General features: G+C 39.8%; 1 non-coding gene across 1 annotated transcript; it reads right to left on the bottom strand.

Annotated features, from left to right (window-relative positions):
- Window positions 1-14,664: 14,664 nt before the first annotated feature.
- Window positions 14,665-14,771, bottom strand: LOC118491865. Its single transcript, XR_004892310.1, has one exon. It is a non-coding gene; the product is annotated as a small nucleolar RNA R71 (small nucleolar RNA).
- Window positions 14,772-19,706: the final 4,935 nt, after the last annotated feature.

The raw sequence follows: 19,706 nt of genomic DNA, 5'->3' as shown, positions 1-19,706 counted from the left end.
TGTTGAACCAGAAAAAATGCTATGACCAAAAAAATTCCCTTGCCAGATGGTAGCAAAAAGATTGATGTTACCACAAATGCACTTTCTGAAGCAGTAGCTAGTGTAAAAAGGGACAGAGCGGCAAAGGACATGTCCAGGTGGAATGAGGAGAAAAGAGCTTATATGGAGCTGAATGGCGCAGGGTAGTTCTGAGCCAGAGGATCTTCAAAATCCTAAGCCAAAAAGAAATCCCACTAGAAAAGTGAGGGAACCCAAATCCATACCATCCAGACCCACAAAGCATACTCCCAAACCACCGTCCAAAAGCCCCCAACATCAATCTTCCACCCAAACAGTTGTTGTAACACCTATTGTATCAACAATTGCTGATACCTCAGTAGTTTTAACAACTGTCAGCCAAACACCTGTTATCTCTTCAACACACACTACATCAACACACACTACTTCAACACACACCACAACCATTGCCTTACCACCATCACCACCAAAAATCTCTTCACCACCAAAAACAACCACTCCACCATCACCTCCTGCCAAAAAGAAGAAGACATCAGATGTTACAACATCTGTTGTAATGACAACAGTGGTTGAAACACCAGTTCTTTCAACAGCTGTTAGTCAATCACAAATCACTGCCACTAAAATCACCACCACTGATCCACTCTAAACATCATCAGCCTCTCCTCAACCAAAAAGGAGAAGGCTAATCCTGAAAGATGATGACATTTCACCACCACCAACATCTTCAAAATCTCTATCACTTGTTACAGTACAAAAGCCTGTTCCTCTCTCATCAGCTCAGATTCAAAAGCCATTAGCTCCTGCAGGTGTTCAATTTCCTCTGGAGCTCATAGCAGTCAGAGAAGAAATTAAATCTTTCTATTATGAGGATGATCCTGCTAAAAGGAGTTTGCCATCAGTTGGAGGATATCCCAGGCCTAACAATATTGAAGAATATTTGAAAATCAAGGCTCAACAAGCAGAGGATATCTCAAAAAGAAATACACAAGGGAAATCTGATAGAGAAATTCAACAGAATTACCGATTTTTGCTCACACAAGTCAGATCTTTGGAACAGTTTGCAAAGAATGTGTGCCAGCAAATATCAGAAAAAGCAGATGAATCCCTGAGAAAAGACTATGTTGAAAATATCATGGCTCACAAGAAATACAAGGGACAAAGATCCATGTATAAAGATTGGACAATACCTGAGTTGGAAAGTGAAGCAGCCAGAATTCAAGACATGATCAAAAACAAAGTCAAACATACTCCTCCTGATTGGGCAATGTACAAAAAGAATGTACCTGATAAAAAGGTAGAGCTAAGGAGAATGAAAGAGGAATTAGCTGCTGCTGATTATAGGTCTTTGAATCAAGTGTTGAGATGGAAAGAAGAGAGAGTCAGGTCCACCTACAAAAGCTTGGAGAAATTAAGGAAGACAGATCCTAATGCTCCACAAAAACCTGACTATCCTGAAGCAGAGGTTTCAACAAGACCACCAAAGCTGCAAATCAGGAGAGCCACTGCTCCTGCTGGTGCTGCTATCTACAAAAGAAGGCAACAAAAACAGTTGGATGCTGAAACAGTGCAAGAGTTAATAGCAGGTGATGACCTTGTAAAAGAGGGCATTAAGAGAATGATTGAAGAAACTCTTGGGCTGAATCAACCTGCAAGTACTGCTCAGTCAGTCATTAATAGGCCTGCATCACCAAACACCTCATCAAATAAAAATCTCCCAAGAAACCCACCAGACTCAAAAGTACTAAACTGGAAAACTGATAAACAGACCCATGTATTGACAGTGATCAAGTCTAGTGGAGAAGTGAAGAAAATAACAAGGGAACAAGCACTTGGCCTAAGTCTTGAAGATTTGCAGGATCTCCTTGATCTTCCACTTAGCAGGGATGATGATGACACAGATGCCTTAGCCTTTGAATTACAACTCAAAGGGCAAATAAGGGAACTGTTGATAAGGCAATAAAGATCTATCAATAATGAAGAGTTTTGGCATTATCTGTTCCAGGGGGAGATTGTTGGGATTGAACCCTATCAGAGGAACAGATAATTAAAGCCAAAACTGGATCAGGGCAGTGGATCCAGAATAAGCAAATGTTGTGTATACAAGTCTCTCCCCTTGAAAGTGATCTTAACATCTGCTGACCTCCAATCTACTGATCATTATAAACTACTGACCTATAACTTCTGCCCAAGTCAAAGACTGATGAAGACTAAAGCCCTGCTGCTCAATCTACTGCTATGGGTCAAGCACTGCTGGATATATCAAGTACTGCTGGGTTCACATCAGTGGAAGGATGCAGCAGTAGTTCAGCTTGTCTTTATTAAATGTAATGTATAACAGTTGTTAGCATAGCAGTAGTTTTATAGGTCAGTTGTTAGAGTTTGTTAGGAGGTTAGATGTCACTTTCATGGTGACGTCAGCAAAGATGCTCAGTGGTTTGTTCGTGCCTATAAATAGAACAGTGCTCTGTACTGTTCTATTGTCACACCCCGACCACGTGGTACAACAAAACGTGGCGGAAACGTCAGGGAGTGTTGTAACAGAATCATTGTTTCATAACACATGGAAATTTAAATATTGTTTTATTGATTAAATGAACTCGTTGTTCTATTACAATCACATAAGTACAACTATGATCTTCCAAGTTTTAAAGTTGCTAAGGCACGAGTCCATCCTAAATGTAGCATGCATCAACAATCATCTCAAGACAGCACCTGAAACATGTGTAAAAATAGGTACGTCAGCATAAAAATGCCTGTGAGATATATAGGTTTTGTGAAAACGGAGTTCATGACTTATGTTTGAGAAAATGTTTAGTCATGAACTTTGTAAATTTGCTTTGTCTTGTAAATCATTTGAAAAACGATAGGATCAGATGATATGTATAAATAAGAGAATAATGTAGGGTTAACTGAATAACCATGTAAAATGAGTTTGTATAAGTTAAGTTGTTTGAAAAACAATGTTTTAATAAAACGTTTATGGTATATATAAAATATACCTTGGTTTTAAGAAAGTTGAATAAGTAATATATTAAAATATATTTCAGTTCCAATATTGTTAACTCAAGTGTGCTAAATAACGCCACGGTATGTAATGCAATGAAAACACTTATATATAAGAAGTACCAGCGGCGTATCTACCATGTTTTCATCACATTACACTCGTTCCGTTATCTAAACACTAACCAAAACCAAATCGTTTGATAGATAGTATATTAAATATACTTTAGTTGTTCAAAATAATAGTTTTCAGTAGTATATTACAAGTATACCTTGGATTTATAAATAACATATTAAACCATGTTTTAGTTTTGTAACTAACATATCAGTATATGCTTTGGATGTGATAAATAACATATTAAACTATGTTTTAGTTATGTAAGTAACATATCACAATATGCTTTGGATGATTACAAAATATATGTTGGTTCTGTACAATACCACACATGAGAGTATATCAAACTATACTTTTTGGGAGTATATCAAAATATACTTTAAAGGTGCGATTTAAGAATTCATTCAGACCTGGTGCATCAAACTACACCTTTGAGACTATAGGGATACCACAAAGGAAATTCCTATTTGGATGGAGAAACGAATTGGTTTCAGACATTCCATGACAACAGGAATGGGGTGTCTAGTCCTATAGCGCTATATCATACTACCAATCGGTCTGGTGAACAAAATAGGTACTATTCCAACAATTACTTTTGTAATTTTTTGAGAAATCAGTGTTTAAACCATAGATAGTCATTTAGTTTGTCAAAAGATAAATACTATCATGTATAATCAATTATACTTTGAAATCATGAAAATAACAGATAGGTACACATGCTTCACCCCAAAACAGTTCAGAAACAGTAAAAGAGGGGAACTATGTACTCACCTGAGATTGCTTTGGATTCCTTGTATAATAACCGGATAATGCTAAAGATCACGGAATATCAACGGCACCTAATAGGTAGCTTATGTTAATATACCGGACCAAATCGGAAGGATCGGACAGTACGCGGGTTCGTAAACCAAACGAGTATGGAGACTCGTGTAATATGGCTTAGCAAAGCCTACATACTAAAATGAAACCTAATCTAAGTGCTTACGGTCCATCACGACCCGTTTAGGTAGCTTATGCTACCCTACCGCGTCGTTCGCGTAGAACGCGTTCGGAACGCCTAACATTGCGACCACACGGTATAACCTCGGAAGGTTATAGCTATGGTCACCTAATGTGTTTGGTCGGGTCCTAATGACCGACCAAATGGGTCGGGTTCGAAAGTATAAGCGATGGTTTAAATCGCTTACCTTACGACCCTATATAAGCACTAAACTAAAAGTGACGAGCTAAGCATGTTAGAACATGCTTAACTAAGTTTAGAAACAGGTTTGGCATCAAAACAAACGGCTTTGATGCCCACGAGTAGTTTGGTTACAAAATACGCAAGAATGCGCATTTTGGCCGAAACCACGACTCGTCACTGAGCCTAGATAACGTGGTAATCAGTAGGTATGGTCACTATGGACCATAACCATCGTGATCACGCTCACGTTATGAAGTTCCATGAACTTCGCATCGACCATAAGCTGGTCAATGCAGAAAGTCAACAAAACGTTGACTTTCGGACTCGAAAAGCGAATAAAAGAGCGAAAGAAGACTTACGGAGGGTCCCCGAGTGCTAATCAAGACCAAATAGCTCAGGTATGAAACAATGGTTTCAACTTAGAGCTCTAAGATCTGATTTTGTGAATTTTACACTAAAGGGGGGGGGGTATTTATAGGAAAAGTGGAACCGTTAGGATCGTTTTATCGAATATCGTGCCTTGATCTCGTGCGTACATGTGTCCAGGGGTTAAATTCAGTGAACTTGACCCTTGGCCCTTCATTTGGGTGAAAAGGCATCGCCCTTTGATCGAACGAAAGGCCAGATTCTGCATTAAATGCAAAATCTTCTGTCAGACATGTTCACGCGGCCCGCCTAAGGATTTGGCAAATCCTTACGCGCCCCGCCTAATGTTCCCAGACCAGAATTTTCAATTTTGGTCCCTGCACTTCAGAAACACGTATTTTGGCCCATTTTTGGCACGTTTAAGCCCCGTTAACCTCATATCAAGGCTCTAAGATGAAGTTAAAGTGTAGGGAACTTAAAATATGCTCAAAAATATTCCGGATGTCGGTTCGTTTGGCCGTACGATCGCGATGTTCGCTTAATTACGACGGAATGCGCATAAGCGCGAAAGATGATCCAAATGACGCGACAAATGGATTTTTCTCATGCCAAACACTTAGGCATAATATAAGGATGCTTACATAAATTTTTGGATGTCCGGATGTATTCAGAACGTGAGTTATGCGCGAAAGTGCAAACTTATGCACTTTTTGACACTTTTAGTCCCTGAATGATCCAAAAGTTTGTTTTAGCATACCAAACCCCTCAAAGCCTATTTCTAAGCTATGTAAAGGATATATATGGTATGTTTAACTTATGGACATGTTCCGGAATGTTCGTTACAGTTCAAATTGGCATACTTTCGCAGTTTGTCAAGTTTAGTCCCTGTAAGCGAATTAACTTGTTTTTGCCATACTAAAGCCTTCAAAACTTATTTCTAAGTTATGTAAAGGTTATTTAAGGTATGTTAAGTGTATGATGGTCTCCCGGAGTATTTGTCGCATTAAACTGAGTACGTTTATGCATCAGTTTGCGTATAATTCTCTAGAAAGCGTTGTAGGGTATGAAATTGAACAAGGATTGATATGTGCAAAGCATACACATATTTATACAAATCCCAAGTATGAAATACAATATTTCCTTGGTTTGGCATTTGTTTGATGGTTGAGGTGACACAGGTGTCACAGTCTCCCCTACTTTAGGAAATTTCGTCCCGAAATTTAATTCTAGAGGAAACTCGTGAGGACAGCTGTGAAGGTTTCGCCTTATAATAGATCCATTGAACCCTTAGGTAAAACCCTGGGCCATGTTAGGATTCTTAGCGAATTTGTTAACCCTCAGAGTGAATTCCTTGAAATAGTAAAACATGAAATTTTGAACTACTGATTGACGAACGTTTCTTATGAAGGCTTATCATAGGAAAACTTGGTGTGTGATTGACATCAGAATTGGGGGAGTGTGAGAATAAATGACATTGGTCGAGGTCCGAGACTTCTCCCGTATCATTATTCTTGTCACTAGGTCTTAACACATGATGAAACTTCCTGTGGTTCCTGTGCACTGAATTCCATAATTATGTAGGCCTCCATAATTACGTAACTCCTTGCATAGTCCGGACAGTCCATTTCATAATCCGTAGGAAAAATTACTTGAATAAATATGAAGCGATTTGACTAGACCACCAAAGGATCCTTTTAATTCGATCAACGAACGATCTTTTTAACTAGATCAACACATGATCTTCTTAACTAGACCGTCGTACGATCTCTTTAAATAGACCGCTTAAGGGATCATTTTTTTTTATATCATCACATGATATTTCTAATCAGATTTTCAAAATCAATCTGTTTAAGCAGACCTTTCAAGAGGTCCAATTATAGAATAATACTTTATAACCCGAGGGACTTAACTACACTGTTGAAATCCATTAAGGGTTTAAGATAGTATCTTTGGATATCCCATTATGAATCTCTCGTATGAAGATATGAAAGATTCTATGAGGATTTGGATGGATCACATACAACCACAAAACATGTAAGAAAATACATAAGCACAAATTTAGTTAACTTGATTCTTTATTTTGTTATCCTTAGGTATGGATATTAAGGCACACTAGGAATCCAACCTATGGATTTCATTTGGCACTTTAACGATTTAAGAAGATCTATCTATAAAGATAGAGGGATTTTCAATAAGTGTTTGAGTTTGTTTCTTAAAAGAAACGAGAGTTTAAGGTTCTTGGGGAGATCACAAGTGATCATAATATGACAGAACCATACGAGTAGTTTGTCTTTGGGTTGTCATCATAAAGTTGCATCAAGCATTCACACAAACGCATAAATTTTGCAGGAATAAAAACAACAAATCTTTATTTACGTAACAACGGAATTGTCTTGAAGTGTCAAAAGATAGCAACTAAGGAAATACAAAACACTAATTGTTCACTGCTGCATCATTGTTCATGTTTGCCTCATTGATGTTGAACACTCGTCCACGCGCTGGAGGTATGTTAACAAGCCTCGGGCAATTGTTCCTGTAGTGGGTAAGGTCACCACAGTTATAACATGACCCTGGGGGGAACCGTGCTTGAACAGCAGCAGGGTTTGCAGCAGCTTGATTTGCATAACGACAAACATTGATCAAATGTCCCAACCGTCCACAGTGGGTACATTTGTGACACTGCTCTTGCTCTAGATGATGACGGTTGCACTTGTTGCACAAAGGTGCGGTACCAACATAGTTTTGTCTTTTACGAGGTTGTGCTGGCTGGTTTGGTGCAACTTGTTTGTCTTGAGCAGTTACAGCGTAGCTTTGAGAGGCTTTGCGCTTTTTCTTTTTGGACACCTCAGCACTTTCTTCCTTTGGTTCCACTTGAGCAGTCTTGTCAGATGGTTTTAAGTCGCCCTTCCGAAACAGCTTGCGCTTCCTGATTTGGGATTCAGTCAGAGTGGCAGCCAATTCAATGGCTTGTCTGACAGTAGTAGGGTTGCTGCCAGTAACGATGTCCTGAACTACGTCAGGAAGCCCATCAATGTATTTCTCAATCGCCTTATCCAGAGGCGTAACCATAGTAGGGCATAACAAGCTCAATTCCTCATAGCGATCAGTATAGGCTCGATGTTCCCCACTGTCTTGCTTTAAATCATCAAATTCCCTTTCTAGAGCCCTAAGCTCATGACGAGGATAGAATTCCTTCATCATAAGAGCCCTAAGCTCGGCCCAAGTCTGTGCCAATGCAACCTCAGCACCGCGGTCTCTCATAACTCCGTTCCACCACGTAAGAGCCCTCTTCTGAAACACACTCGAAGAAAACTCGACCTTGCGATTTTCAGGACACTGAACGTGACGGAAAGTGTTCTCAATGCTCTCGAACCATTGAAGAAGACCAGTTGCTCCCTCAGAACCATTGAACTTGAGCGGTTTAGCTGAGTTAAAAATCTTGAAATTGCATGGAGCATTGTTGTTGTTGATGGCTTGAGTTATTTGAGTATAAAGAATTGGGAAGGCAGCAGCCATTTGTTGCGCGATGATTTCCGCCAGTTCGGCATTCGCCATCTGATTGTCACGTCGAGGAGGCATTCTAAAAGGGGAAACATGAGAGGAAACGAGTGAGAGAATTAGACGAAAAGAATGAGATGAAACAAATCTGATGAAAGCATGGATAGTGGTCATTTGTTTGTTACTACAAAGTAACAAACGACCTCGGTGATTAATCAAAGCAAATAGGCCAAAAATAATGTATCGCGAAGACATGCTCGCCTATAAGTGGACACTCACCCCAAGAGTTCCCAGGTAAGAGTGACTGGTCCGATTATGTGGATTTGTACGAACACTCTAGCCTTAGACAGAAAACTCAGGGTACAGGCATCCACCCTTCCAGTTTGCATGTGTTCACATTATTTAGACCAACTTTGACGGGATTTTGAAAATTCAAAGGGGTTCAAAACCCTATAACAGAGGGTTCAAAACCTAGTAATCAATCATCCTAGAACAGATGATTAGTTTTCAAAGCGGTTTTGAAATTTATGTTCTTGTTGCGGTCGTCGCCTAAGGATAGGTGACGGTGTTGTTTTATGACTAAACGCAAGTAAACTCGCGTTAGGGTCCTAGGAAGGTTATAGACTAGGTCAAAGCATTACTAATAACCTAATTCCCTATAACCATGAGCTCTGATACCAACTTTTCTGTCACACCCCGACCACGTGGTACAACAAAACGTGGCGGAAACGTCGGGGAGTGTTGTAACAGAATCATTGTTTCATAACACATGGAAATTTAAATATTGTTTTATTGATTAAATGAACTCATTGTTCTATTACAATCACATAAGTACAACTATGATCTTCCAAGTTTTAAAGTTGCTAAGGCACGAGTCCATCCTAAATGTAGCATGCATCAACAATCATCTCAAGACAGCACCTGAAACATGTGTAAAAATAGGTACGTCAGCATAAAAATGCCTGTGAGATACATAGGTTTTGTGAAAACGGAGTTCATGACTTATGTTTGAGAAAATGTTTAGTCATGAACTTTGTAAATTTGCTTTGTCTTGTAAATCATTTGAAAAACGATAGGATCAGATGATATGTATAAATAAGAGAATAATGTAGGGTTAACTGAATAACCATGTAAAATGAGTTTGTATAAGTTAAGTTGTTTGAAAAACAATGTTTTAATAAAACGTTTATGGTATATATAAAATATACCTTGGTTTTAAGAAAGTTGAATAAGTAATATATTAAAATATATTTCAGTTCCAATATTGTTAACTCAAGTGTGCTAAATAACGCCACGGTATGTAATGCAATGAAAACACTTATATATAAGAAGTACCAGCGGCGTATCTACCATGTTTTCATCACATTACACTCGTTCCGTTATCTAAACACTAACCAAAACCAAATCGTTTGATAGATAGTATATTAAATATACTTTAGTTGTTCAAAATAATAGTTTTCAGTAGTATATTACAAGTATACCTTGGATTTATAAATAACATATTAAACCATGTTTTAGTTTTGTAACTAACATATCAGTATATGCTTTGGATGTGATAAATAACATATTAAACTATGTTTTAGTTATGTAAGTAACATATCACAATATGCTTTGGATGATTACAAAATATATGTTGGTTTTGTACAATACCACACATGAGAGTATATCAAACTATACTTTTTGGGAGTATATCAAAATATACTTTAAAGGTGCGATTTAAGAATTCATTCAGACCTGGTGCATCAAACTACACCTTTGAGACTATAGGGATACCACAAAGGAAATCCCTATTTGGATGGAGAAACGAATTGGTTTCAGACATTCCATGACAACAGGAATGGGGTGTCTAGTCCTATAGCGCTATATCATACTACCAATCGGTCTGGTGAACAAAATAGGTACTCTTCCAACAATTACTTTTGTAATTTTTTGAGAAATCAGTGTTTAAACCATAGATAGTCATTTAGTTTGTCAAAAGATAAATACTATCTTGTATAATCAATTATACTTTGAAATCATGAAAATAACAGATAGGTACACATGCTTCACCCCAAAACAGTTCAGAAACAGTAAAAGAGGGGAACTATGTACTCACCTGAGATTGCTTTGGATTCCTTGTATAATAACCGGATAATGCTAAAGATCACGGAATATCAACGGCACCTAATAGGTAGCTTATGTTAATATACCGGACCAAATCGGAAGGATCGGACAGTACGCGGGTTCGTAAACCAAACGAGTATGGAGACTCGTGTAATATGGCTTAGCAAAGCCTACATACTAAAATGAAACCTAATCTAAGTGCTTACGGTCCATCACGACCCGTTTAGGTAGCTTATGCTACCCTACCGCGTCGTTCGCGTAGAACGCGTTCGGAACGCCTAACATTGCGACCACACGGTATAACCTCGGAAGGTTATAGCTATGGTTACCTAATGTGTTTGGTCGGGTCCTAATGACCGACCAAATGGGTCGGGTTCGAAAGTATAAGCGATGGTTTAAATCGCTTACCTTACGACCCTATATAAGCACTAAACTAAAAGTGACGAGCTAAGCATGTTAGAACATGCTTAACTAAGTTTAGAAACAGGTTTGGCATCAAAACAAACGGCTTTGATGCCCACGAGTAGTTTGGTTACAAAATACGCAAGAATGCGCATTTTGGCCGAAACCACGACTCGTCACTGAGCCTAGATAACGTGGTAATCAGTAGGTATGGTCACTATGGACCATAACCATCGTGATCACGCTCACGTTATGAAGTTCCATGAACTTCGCATCGACCATAAGCTGGTCAATGCAGAAAGTCAACAAAACGTTGACTTTCGGACTCGAAAAGCGAATAAAAGAGCGAAAGAAGACTTACGGAGGGTCCCCGAGTGCTAATCAAGACCAAATAGCTTAGGTATGAAACAATGGTTTCAACTTAGAGCTCTAAGATCTGATTTTGTGAATTTTACACTAAAGGGGGGGGGGTATTTATAGGAAAAGTGGAACCGTTAGGATCGTTTTATCGAATATCGTGCCTTGATCTCGTGCGTACATGTGTCCAGGGGTTAAATTCAGTGAACTTGACCCTTGGCCCTTCATTTGGGTGAAAAGGCATCGCCCTTTGATCGAACGAAAGGCCAGATTCTGCATTAAATGCAAAATCTTCTGTCAGACATGTTCACGCGGCCCGCCTAAGGATTTGGCAAATCCTTACGCGCCCCGCCTAAGGTTCCCAGACCAGAATTTTCAATTTTGGTCCCTGCACTTCAGAAACACGTATTTTGGCCCATTTTTGGCACGTTTAAGCCCCGTTAACCTCATTTCAAGGCTCTAAGATGAAGTTAAAGTGTAGGGGACTTAAAATATGCTCAAAAATATTCCGGATGTCGGTTCGTTTGGCCGTACGATCGCGATGTTCGCTTAATTACGACGGAATGCGCATAAGCGCGAAAGATGATCCAAATGACGCGACAAATGGATTTTTCTCATGCCAAACACTTAGGCATAATATAAGGATGCTTACATAAATTTTTGGATGTCCGGATGTATTCAGAACGTGAGTTATGCGCGAAAGTGCAAACTTATGCACTTTTTGACACTTTTAGTCCCTGAATGATCCAAAAGTTTGTTTTAGCATACCAAACCCCTCAAAGCCTATTTCTAAGCTATGTAAAGGATATATATGGTATGTTTAACTTATGGACATGTTCCGGAATGTTCGTTACAGTTCAAATTGGCATACTTTCGCAGTTTGTCAAGTTTAGTCCCTGTAAGCGAATTAACTTGTTTTTGCCATACCAAAGCCTTCAAAACTTATTTCTAAGTTATGTAAAGGTTATTTAAGGTATGTTAAGTGTATGATGGTCTCCCGGAGTATTTGTCGCATTAAACTGAGTACGTTTATGCACCAGTTTGCGTATAATTCTCTAGAAAGCGTTGTAGGGTATGAAATTGAACAAGGATTGATATGTGCGAAGCATACACATATTTATACAAATCCCAAGTATGAAATACAATATTTCCTTGGTTTGGCATTTGTTTGATGGTTGAGGTGACACAGGTGTCACATCTATCAGCTCTTGACCATCTTCTTCCTGTACGAACAAATCACTGAGCTCAGGCTGAGGGGGAGTTTGTTGCATACATGCAGTTGTAATTGAATCTTGAAATAAATTTAAGCATTCGGTTCATTGTTGAAAACATGTGTTGAAAGCAATTCTCCTGTTTGAATGTGAAAAGTTTGTTTCCATTTAAATTCCGCTGCACTACTCCTTCATTGTTCATCTTAATTCAAACATAAATCACAATCAATCCAAACTCAGATCCTAACAACTGCATTTAATGAAGAAAGAGAAGACGGGTGGACACGGGGCCATGTCCGGTCTTCTGTGCAGGCTATAAATAGGGGTGCTTGGCTCATTTGCAAACCATCCCTTGGCAAACCACCTCTCTCACACTTCACCCACCCACCACCACCATCACAACCCACATCCACCATCATCATCCATCATCCATCATAGAGTGTGTGAGTAGTCTCGGGATCCAAGATTGATCGTAAGAGTTCTTGACAATCAAAGGCCATGTTTGCCTAAGTCTCTTACATCACTTGGTGAAGACAAGTGTCTAGTGTAATACTTTTTATTTTTAATCTTTTCGCACTTTTTATTTGGTTATGTATTAATGACTTTAATAAGTAGTTTCTTATGTTGAAGGTGAATCTTCCTTATCATTTGTCCGTGGTGTCTTGGCATTATTTTACTGTCTATATAAAATAAAAGATTTTCACCATTCATATCTCCACGGTCTATATGGAGATATGTTGGCTACCTGGTCGGGGGTTAAGGGAATGGTTTGGTAAGAGTCTTGCCTTGTTCAGTGTATAGATCCTGCAAGGACCTGGGTCAACTTTAGTAGGACCTCCTTCAATACCCACTGGTATTGGATGGCGGGGGTCCGAACTCCTTGATCCCCTCATATGTAAACTACAATAAAAACATTAACCTGGCTATTTAGGACTGTATCCCTGCTGACTCAGACTACTTAGCCGAGGGTAACGTCACCTTCAAAAGAGGGGCCTACCACATTACGCATTAATAACTTAATTAATTATCTTTCAATAATCCAACCCTTTAGGATTGTATCCTTGATGACTCAAACTACTGGGTTGAGGGTAACGTCACCTTCAAAAGAGGGGCCTTCTACGATAACTAAGATAATCTCTTAAAAAGTGCAAAAGTGTGGAAATAATCAAAGGTTACACTAAACACGAGTCGGATCCAAGTGATTCATCTTGCCTATCTGTTTTTACTTTTATTTTCATTTTCAGCATTTTTAGTTTTTATTTTCTAGTTTAAAACCTTTTTCTAAACTTTTGATTTGATTAGACGTTGAGGATAAACCGGTATTAAAAGCTCTTGTGTCCTTGGACGACCTCGGTATCTTACCAACACTATACTACGCTCACGATGGGTGCACTTGCCCATATGTGTGTTTGGTGTTAGTAAAATAACGTGTTTTATAAATTTAAAACTTGACTAACGTGTAAAAAGGGCTAAAAATATACATAAAAACCTATAACACCACACGCGCATCAAGTTTTTGGCGCCGCTGCCGGGGACACAAGGATTTTAAGAAAGTTAGGAATCAACGGCCTAATCGTTTTTCTTATTTTTTCTATTTTTAGGATTTTTTCTTAATTTTTTCAGCTTTTGCAGAGCTCAGCACAGGCCGTGCCTGGTCGGACACGAGCCGTGCCCAGCATTGTTACTGGCAGTTTTCATTTTCTGAGTTACAGAGAGTTGAGCACGGGGCCGTGTCGGTGCAACAGGGGCTGTGTCGAACTCCCCAGTAACAGGGATCCGGAAAAGAATCACTGTATCTCCGACCACGGGTCGTGTTCATCTGAGCACGGGGCCGTGGTGAAGCTTCTGACCAACGTTCTTTTTTGTTTTTATTGCAGGACTTGGAACCCAGGCGCCACATTTGAACTTTCCAGTGTATGAGCTCCAGTTCTAGTAGAGACATAAAAGAACCCCTAGACGAACCCGAACGCTTTCTAAGAAGAAGACTTAAAGCTAAAAACCAAGAGAAAGTTTCGGGGGACCCACTTCCAATGGCGGACCAACGTACCCTCATGGATTACCTACGACCCACCGTAGGTAATCTCGGCGCCGCTATCAATGCACCGAATGTCGAAGCCAACAACTTTGAACTTCGGCCGCATTTGATACAAATGCTTCAAAACTCCGCAACCTTCCATGGGCTTGCGGACGAGGATCCCCATCTACATATTACTAATTTTTTAGAAATATGTGATACCTTTCAGATCAATGGAGCATCAAACGATGCCATCCGCCTTCGAATATTTCCATTTTCACTAAAAGACCAAGCTAAGGCTTGGCTTAATACCCTCCCAGTTGGCTCGGTAAACACCTGGGATGAACTAGCCCAAAAGTTTCTATATAAGTATTTCCCTCCTGCAAAAACGGCTAAATTAATGACTAAAAATAATACATATTCACAAGAGGATGGGGAATCCTTATATGAAACTTGGGAAAGGTTCAAGGAGCTACTAAGAAAGTGTCCTCATCACGGTCTTGCAGTATGGCAACACGTATCCACTTTCTATAATGGGTTGTTGCCACACACAAGACAAACACTTGACTCTAGCTCCGGGGGACTTTTAGGTAATCGTCGCCCAAATGAAATATATAATCAAATTGAGGAAATTGCTCAAACCAATTTTCAGTGGCACACACCCTGAGGCAATAAATCTATTGCCCCGGGCACCCATAAGGTTGATGAAAGCACTTCTTTACAAGCTCAAATCGAGGCCCTTTCTTCAAAAATCAAAAAGCTAGAGATGACAAAAACGGCATCGGTTATGGCTTGTGAGGGGTGTGGTGGGCCACATGAAAATTGGAGTTGTATGAAAGAAGTAGATAATCAAACAGAATCGGTAAACTACATTGATAATAGACCTAGGCCGTCGGGTCCTCCAACGGGTACCTACAACCAAGGATGACGTAACCACCCTAACCTTGGTTGGAGAAAACCCGACAATAGTAGTAACCAACAAAATCTAAACCAATGAACAAACTTTCAACAGCCAAGAAACGAGTCTCAAAATTTCTCTCAACAACAAGGGGGACGAGAAAGGCTTGAAGATACCGTATCTCGCCTCATCTCCGACATCGAAAAGAAAAACTCGGATCGATTTCAACAATTGGAATCAAATTTTAGAAATCAACAAGCTAGTATTCAAAACACTGAAAAACAATTAAATAAACTAGCTCAAAATTTCTCTGAGAGACCACAAGGCGCGTAACCAAGTAATACCGAAACCAACCCAAAGGTGCAAGTACATCTCATCACATTGAGAAACCGTACCGTGGGTCCCGAGGAGGCTCCATTACCTCCAACTGAAAGAAGCCGATCTAGCCAAACCACAACTCCACCTACGCCCCAACAAGAGAAGGCTTCTCCACTAAATTAAGAGCCAAACAAGAATCCTGTGGTTCCATACCCCGGTCGGTTAATTCGCCAAAAGACCGATGAGCAATTCGCAAAGTTCGAAAATTTGCTAAAACAATTGCATGTTAATGTTCCATTTATCGAAGTCCTAACTCAAACGCCTAGATATTTGTGACAACTCGAGTTTCTGACTTTCACTTTCGCATTAGATGCGCGTTGACTTTGACTGTTTAGTTGTTTGGATTGTGGACTTGAAATTGTACGCGTTGTGTTTTAATGAAACGTATTGTCGTTTTGCCTATATGTGATTACTTGCTGTGGTGGGAAAATAATATTAGAATTATTATTAAAACACTTAGTCTAGATCACGAAACATGACATACAGATCGAAGGATCACGAAAGATAACCTTAGGTTCGAAGGATCTCGAAACATACCCTTCGAGCAAAGGTAGGATCCTTCGACATCTTTCGGTCCGAAGGATCACGAAACATATCCTTCGACATCTTTCGGCCCAGTCTTTCTAATGGGCTTGGCCCATTCCTGTGATACGTTTATATACGTGAATGCATGTAAGTCGACAGTTAGTTTCGAAAACCCTAGTTCCCTTGTGTATGTGTGACGGCATAGCAGACCCATTCTCTGTTCGAAGGATTTCATTCCGCAATCCAGATTTTCGGTTAGTGTCTATATTGATTTGTGATTATGTGTTTTTGATTTATCGAGTATGAATGTGTGAATCGATCATGAGCCTATTAGATGTAGCCGGCCGAACATGTTTGATGGATCAGCCGGACATATAATCAGATTTGCTTAATCGGCCGGATTGTTTGTATGATGTTAACCTGTTTAATCGATTATGTATGTGATGCATCCGAACGGTTCAGTTAGTATGATTGGTTGTCTATACTTGGGGTTTTGATGTTGTCTTAATAGAATCGCATGATAGTGATTTAGGGCCGGTTCGATTGTGTTATTATTGTTCATGTGGTTAAATTAGGGTTCATGAGATTTAATATGAAACTCCCTGTTTGATCGATTCTGAAGTAACTGAATACTTGAATTTGTGTTAATTGATAATCGGATAAACTTGGAAACTTTGTGTAAACGTAACTGTTATTTGTCGAAAGATATTAGTTATTCGAAACATAGTTGTGACCGAAAGATACATGTCCTTCGAACCATAGTAGTGTTGACCGAAGGATAGCCTTGACCGAACCATAGTAGTGTTGACCGAAGGATAGCTTTGACCGAACCATAGTAGTGTTGACCGAAGGATAACATTGACCGAAGGATGACATTGGTTCGAAACATAACATTCGGTCCGAATGATAACTGTGATAACTGTTTGTCGAAAGATCACTAATGTGTCGAAAGATAACAGTTGGATCGAAAGATATTAGGGATTATGAACATACTTTGAATGATGGAATATATGCTTGATTTATTTGGCATGCCATGCTTGGTGATGAACGTTAACATTTGTATTCGTGCACACTAGCTGATGATTTAATGTGAAATAATACGTGTTGTGCCGATATGCAAACTGACTGATATGTGAACATTAAATTGCATGCGTATCATTGTGAACATGAACTGATTTGTTATACGTGCATACAATAGGACTTGATTAATTACTTGTGAGTGCATAACCTAGCATACCGAGCAAACCAAGGTGAGTTCACACTCCTACTAAGGCATGGGATTCCCGGGTCATGGGAATGGGTTAAAGGTTTCAATTGACTTATAACGTACAAACGTTTTTCCTAGACTATCACCTATCATGGTCCTCGGATGTCAGGACGGTTCCGTAGGTTGGGATAACACCTACGTGGTTCCGTAGGTTGGATAACACCTACGTGGTCATATGCCATTACTGCCTCGGATGTCAGGCACGCACGTAAAACCTACGTGTACGCATTACTTACTTCTATCCTCGGTACAAAGGATACGTACGTGAAACCCACGTACACCCCATACGCGCTACTGTTCTCGGACGAAGAACAGGGATAATACGAATAGTCTAGTGGTCACATAACATGGGAAGCCCCCACCTGTATAACTTACTATTGGCCCAGTAGAGCCACCCGTTACTTACTATTACGCATTTACTTACTGTGAACTCGCTCAACTAGTTTGTTGATCATTCTGTTACATGCCTTGCAGATCGTTAGGTACTTGGAGCTTGCACTGGAGAAGCGGGTCGTTGTGGGCAAGGATCGTGGTCTCTACGTTGAACTATTATGACATTTAAAACTATTAACTACTGTTGGTTTATTTACTATGCTTCCGCTACACTTTGAAACTATGGTTATGTTTTGAACACCTATCGTATTGAATGGATGGTTTACATTTATTTTACTTAATATTAATTACATGTTCAATATGATTGGTGGCTTGATCCTGGTCAGTCACGCTCCCAAGCGGTGATACTCCGCGTGTGGATTTTGGGGGTGTGACAATATTCAAAATTTATGAGTGACTTCCTCACTCATAAAAGGAAAATTGAATCATTGCAATTAGTTAATTTAAGCGAAGAATGCTCCACCTTGCTACTCAACAAACTCCCGCAAAAGAAGATTGACCCTGGAAGCTTCACAATTCCTTGTTCGATTGGGGAATCCCCTATGCGCAATGCACTAGCCGACCTCGGGGCTAGCATCAACCTCATGCCCGCATCAATGTTCAACCGATTCGGCCTAGGGAAAACAAGCCCTACAAAAATGAGCATACAACTCGCCGATAGGTCCGTCAAATATCCACAAGGTGTTGCTGAAAATCTATTGGTCAAAGTCGGCGAATTTGTCTTCCCGGCCGACTTTATCATACTAGATATGGAGGAAGATACCGAAGTACCACTCATCTTAGGAAGGCCATTCCTAGCTACGGCCCACGCAGTGGTAGATATGAATGGTGGAACACTAACATTGAGGATCGGGGACAAGGAAATGAACTTTGGAGTTGGAAAGAGAGTAGAAGACGACGACCCGATCAACTACATGAAGGTCATAGACTCGAGCTTGGATGATGCTCTCTGAGGGTGCAGCATGGGATGCAAAACATCCCACTTGGGTAACATATGACCAAGCTTTGGGTCTAGCCAAGGACCCTTATAAATGTGGCATACCACGGAGGCATTCCGCGGAACTATCCTTAGTTTAGTTAAGATTAATTTTTATGTTTTCTAGTTTAGATTTAATTTTTAGGAAGGATACCAAGGGAAACTTGAACCAACACCCCACGCGCAAAAACAGGGCCACCCAATAATTTTTCTTCATTACAACAAGTACTGCTGGGTTCACATCAGTGGAAGGATGCAGCAGTAGTTCAGCTTGGCTTTATTAAATTTAATGTATAACAGTTGTTAGCATAGCAGTAGTTTTATAGGTCAGTTGTTAGAGTTTGTTAGGAGGTTAGATGTCACTTTCATGGTGACGTCAGTAAAGATGCTCAGTGGTTTGTTCGTGCCTATAAATAGAACAATGCTCTGTACTGTTCTATCAGCTCTTGACCATCTTCTTCCTGTACGAACAAATCACTGAGCTCAGGCTGAGGGGGAGTTTGTTGCATACATGCAGTTGTAATTGAATCTTGAAACAAATTTAAGCATTCGGTTCATTGTTGAAAACATGTGTTGAAAGCAATTCTCCTGTTTGAATGTGAAAAGTTTGTTTCCATTTAAATTCCGCTGCATTACTCCTTCATTGTTCATCTTAATTCAAACATAAATCACAATCAATCCAAACTCAGATCCTAACAACTGCATTTAATGAAGATAGAGAAGATGGGTGGACACGGGGCCATGTCCGGTCTTCTGTGCAGGCTATAAATAGGGGTGCTTGGCTCATTTGCAAACCATCCCTTGGCAAACCACCTCTCTCACACTTCACCCACCCACCACCACCATCACAACCCACATCCACCATCATCATCCATCATCCATCATAGAGTGTGTGAGTAGTCTCGGGATCCAAGATTGATCGTAAGAGTTCTTGACAATCAAAGGCCATGTTTGCCTAAGTCTCTTACATCACTTGGTGAAGACAAGTGTCTAGTGTAA

This window comes from Helianthus annuus, chromosome 4, assembly GCF_002127325.2.
Source record: "Helianthus annuus cultivar XRQ/B chromosome 4, HanXRQr2.0-SUNRISE, whole genome shotgun sequence".
Classification (NCBI taxonomy): domain Eukaryota; kingdom Viridiplantae; phylum Streptophyta; class Magnoliopsida; order Asterales; family Asteraceae; genus Helianthus; species Helianthus annuus.
The sequence above is the reverse complement of the archived record's forward strand: the minus strand, read 5'-3'. Positions and strand labels throughout refer to the sequence as shown.